This window comes from Psammomys obesus, unplaced genomic scaffold (assembly GCF_907164565.1).
Source record: "Psammomys obesus unplaced genomic scaffold, mPsaObe1.curated_primary_1811, whole genome shotgun sequence".
Taxonomy (NCBI): domain Eukaryota; kingdom Metazoa; phylum Chordata; class Mammalia; order Rodentia; family Muridae; genus Psammomys; species Psammomys obesus.
Window position 1 is genome coordinate 3,702,370 of NW_026590859.1, and position 4,987 is coordinate 3,707,356.

At 46.4% G+C, this 4,987-nt stretch overlaps 1 pseudogene; it reads left to right on the forward strand.

Moving 5' to 3' along the window:
* The first annotated feature begins 333 nt into the window (after positions 1-333).
* LOC129678422 (vacuolar ATPase assembly integral membrane protein VMA21-like) lies at positions 334-681 on the forward strand (annotated as a pseudogene).
* The last annotated feature ends 4,306 nt before the right edge of the window (positions 682-4,987 follow it).

Below are 4,987 nucleotides of genomic sequence, written 5' to 3' on the forward strand. Positions count from 1 at the left end.
TAGTGTTAAATCTCAAGAGGATTTAGACTTTCGAATGGTGTAGAGACTGTGAAAAACTGTGGAGACTGCTGGGGATGGCTTAAATGCACGTTGCATTATTGGTTGATGGAGTCAAAGGAGACTGTTCTTTTTAAAGCCATGTGTTTGGGGTGGGATGGAAGCAGGTTGGCAGAGTGCTCCTGTGCCCTGCATTAAAACCTGGCTCAGTACCCAGCACAACAGATTGGGTTTGGTGGTGTCTGCCAGTAATCTCAGTACTAGAGAGGTATAGGTAATAGGGTCAGAGGTTCAAGGGCAACTTCCATCCTCACCAGCCTAGGGCTGTCCCCTCTCATGGCTGCCAAGCCCAGTCAGCTACCTAGCACCTGCTGCTGTCCCTGTGGCCATGCCAGGAAGCACCTTGATAAGTGAATGCTGAATGCAGGGGATCCTCCAAAGTTCAGAAATGAAAACTAGCTTCACTCATGAAGGCACTCCTGTTCTTCACAGCTTTAATGATCCCAGTTTCTATCAGGCTGTGTTTTACAACTAAATCTTATATCTTTGAAGATGCCTCAGAACATCCAATAAAGAAGAAAGTTTTATGCTGTAATTGTTGCTCTTCATGTGGTTGTGGCCCCATTGGTCTATGTAGCCTGGAATGAAGGCTCATGACAGTGGCATGAAGGCAAGCAGGATTAAAGTGAACACCACCTTTTGATAGTACAAAATTTATTTTTTAATATCTTAAATATTTCTGTGATAATGATAATAAATGCATTTTGTTTGAATAAAGTTGAAAGAACATCTTAAAAATAAAAAGTTCAAGGTCATCTTTTGCTACGGAGTAACTTAAAGACCCAAGCATGAAATATATGTGTGTGTACATACATACATACATACATACATACATACATACATACATACATACTGCTGTCTGAAACATAATAAAGTGTTGTGATTGGATGTCAAGGTGATAAGGAGTGGCATTGTGATGGTGGCTCTTGGTTGATTTGACTTGAGTGGACTTACAGTCACTGAGGAAACACAATTATGGGTGTATCTTTGATGCTCTTCCAAGAAAAGCTAAACTGAAGATGGAAGACTCACCCAACGTGAGTAGCACTGTTGATGGGGCGGGTCCCAGCCTGAAGTAAAGGAGAGCGAGCTGAATAGCAGCGCTGTACATGCCTCTGCCTCCTGGCTAGGGATGAGGTGCGGTCAACTGCCTCATGCTCCTCTTGCCATGACTTCTCTACTCATTTACTAAAACTGAGTGTTAACCTGACAGGCTCTATAATATAATCACCAGAGACAAACATCTGGAGATGCCTCTGAAGGGTTATCTTGATCAGGTTAATTGAGGTGGGAAGATCCATGTGGGTGGTTGGCATTTCTTGCCTGTGGGCCTGGGCTGAATAAATCAGAGAGAGCCAGCTGAACGTAAATATTCACCACTTTCTGCTTCTCGATTGCTGACCCAATGTGACCAGCTGCCTTAAGCTCTTGCTACCAGAACTGCCAGGATGGCCTTCATTCTCAAGCTGAGAACCAAAATAAACCCTTTCTCCCTTAAGTTGCTTTTGTCAAGGTATTTTGCAGAGCAACAGGAAATGTAACTAAGATATAAAATTGGTACCAGGAGTGGGGTTGTTATTTTGATGAACCTGACAATGTGGTTCTTAGACCTTTGGAACTGGTGTACAGGAAGAATGTAGAAGAGTTTGAAACTTTGGACTAAAAAAAATCCTTCGAATGCTGAAAGCATAACTTACTGTTTAATTCTTGTGGAAGAAATTTTGGAAGACCAGAAGGTTGAGAGAAATGCAGAAAATGGTTCAAGAGCTTTCAAAGAGGAATAAAGATTTTATTGGGAACAAAACTAGACACAATTCTTGGTATATTCTGTCTAAGAATTTATCTTTGTTCTGCCCATGCCCTGAAATTTTGTGTAAGTGAATATAGTGAATTACTTTTTTGGCAGAGGAAATTGGCAGAGGAGAGCCTTTAGGCTATCAGTCTATAGGATGGCTTCTGTTTACTGCTCTTATTCAGGCCTGCGGTGGGAAAGAAGCAAAATTTTGGGCAAAAAGTAGATTTTTTAAATATGCAGTTTGGTGAGAAAAACAAAAAGTTTAAATTTGCAACCAATGTGAATGCTAAAAACAAACAGAAAAGACTGTAATTGTCAGTAAACCTGCTCTGCAACAAGTAGGCCCCAGGAGAAGACCCTACTTACCCAAGCCTGGACTTCTGAAAATACAAATTCATTTTAAAAGAGAAAGCTAAGCTTAGAACATGAAAGGGGTGCCCCATTCCTGGAAAGCATCTGCCTAGAAAGTGTCTCCCCCAGAAATAACACACAGAGTGCTTCAATGGGTCCAAGTGGACCAGGCTCCACCACAAGATGGCAACATTGTCCCCTTGTTTCTGTTTTTTTTTTTTTTCCAAGCTGCCCAAACCACTGTTCCTTTCTCTATACAAGAAGTAAGAATGTAATTGTAAGATCCACACAGTACCCAAAGCAGTCTTTCCCCTTTCACAGTAATTGCCACGCCCTACTGAAGCATGCTGTGAATATCCCAGGTGCCATGATCTTTCACCTGGGAAAGTTCACATCGATGCAATAATGACAGCTATTCATCCTGCTTCCCCCTTTCTGTGCTTCCTGTCTGAGAATCAGAGAGCCTTGCTACAGGCCTGTGCTATGAAACACCTGCCCCTCCTTCGAAAGGTATAAAAAGTTCTGAGCTCCCCATGCACCTCTGCCTCAGGGGCCCAGGTCCCTCTCCTCAGAGCCCTTGCCATACTGCTTACCTGTGTCCATGACATTAACAACACTTTAAGAAACTTTTTACTCCTAACAATTCATCTCTGTCCCTCTTGAACTTGCATCTGAGACACTGCTTAAAGCAAAACAAAATACAATAAAGACCTCTTCTTTTTTTTTTTAATTTTTTTAAAAATTCTTTATTTTTTACACTTTATTCACTTTGTATCCTCCCTGTGGTAAAGACCTCTTCTTAAGTACAATAAAGACCTTTCCTCAATTTCCATCTCAGTTAGACAGCAAAAGCAGGTAACAGCCTCAAATGTGATCCTGGTTATTGGTGTTGGCCAAAGCAATAAATCTCTGATAGATAGCCCTGCTCTCAGGGCTGGTGAGAGGACCTGGGTTCAATTCCCAGAACCTCCATAGTGGCTCACAACTCCAGTCCCCCAGGACAGAATTCCCTTTTCTGGCCTCTGTGGGCACTGAATGCCTGTGGCCCACAGATATCCATGTAGGCAAAAATACCCATACATGTAATATTTTTGGTATACACCTTTAATCCCAGCACTCTGTAAATTTGAGGCCAGCCTGGTCTACGAAAGTTTTAGGACAGCCGGGGCTGTTATACAGAGAAATCCTGTCTCAAACAAACAAACAAGATAGCCTCACTATCCAGTTGGAGATGGCTATGCACTGGTTCTGAAACCACCTGCCAGGCCTGCAATTACATAGGACCTTTCCAGAGCAGAGCCGCTCTGTCAGAAGAGCCTGGAGAGCCATTTTCACTTCAGCAGTGGGGGAAGCATCCTCTACTGGTCTCTTTACGAACCGTTTGAGAAGAAAGAAGAGTATTGAGTCAAAGAAAGGAGAGGCCACGGACTGTGTTTGGAGGCAAGCCACACCTAAAACCTGGAGGAGTTAGCCCGTCTCTGCCTTGAAGGTTGACGCTGCTCCTGGTGGGGTCTTCGGACCCGTGGTGGCACTGTGTGGGTGCCTTTATGGCCTTGGCCTGAGATGCACCCCAGGCTGGGGCTGGTAGTGGGAATTAAATCTCCACAGGGTTCCTCTTCAGCCTGCCCCTCGGTTCCCAGCCCGGCAGCCGACTAAACCCTGGGCACATGCTTTTGGACTGTTTACTGGTGCCACTACTTCCCTCCTCCGGCCCTCTTATTAAAGCAGAAGAAAGACCTCGGTAGAGTGCCTGCCTGGCACGCAGGGCATGGCGGTGCGAACTGTAACCCTATCTAGCATGTAGTAGGTGGAGGCAGATCGACCGTGAGTTCAGCGCCACCCTCAGCTGCAAGAGTGAGTTGGAGGCTGGGATCCCTGAGACCGTATCTCCAAAAAAAAAAAAAAAAAAAGGTTTTTCTCTTAGATCCTCACTGGGCAAAAAGAGCAAACTGGGGACCCATCTGCCACAAGCAACAAGCAAAGAGAAGCAGGAAGTAAGTTAGAGAGGACCCCAGTCTTGAGTGCTCCTGAGAGAGGATTGGTCAGGTCAGCCTGGTGCAGCTGGTAGCCAACAGTAGCCCCAGCTTGGCAGCGACAGCATCGGGCACTGATCCATGCTCCTGTCTCATGGGCCAGCTTCAGGTGGAGGAGCTGGACTGGTCAGACCGTCAGGGACCCGGGCTGGCACTCAGACACTTGGCTGTGGTCTGCCCCTAGCCCTTGTACCTGGCCCTTGTGCCTTTTCAGACTGCTCTGCTGTGCGGGGCCTGTGCAGACCCTCCAGAAGGAAGGCGGCCCGAACCGCTGTCATTTTGGACAGCTGCCCAAGTTGCCTGCAGGCCATCCTCTCTTCCACGCCCACCCCGTCCTCCAGCCTCACGGCAGCGATCTGAGTCAGTGACCACCCAAGCGAAAAGAGGTGGACTCTGTGGCCTTCTAGTTACCGTGATGACGACAGCAGGTCACACTAATGACTCTCTAATTTAGCCCTTGGGATCTCTCCAGAAGGAAAAGCCCAGTGAACTGTGTCTACCCTCTCCTGAGCCGGGTTCCCAAAACTTGTGTGTGTTCCGCCTTTGGTGACAGAGCAGTGTTGAAACTTTTCTGTTGCTCTCTTGCCCACTGGGCAGAGGTGTTTTCAGATGCTCTTAGTCCTAAGTTACCTGTCCGTGTGCTGGACTCTGGACACCCTGGGAATCTGTAGCCTAGAAGGCCAGGCTGGGGTGGCTGGGCTGCAGAGCTGGGGGCCCTGACGTCTGAGCTGCTCCTGATGCCTGGGAGACC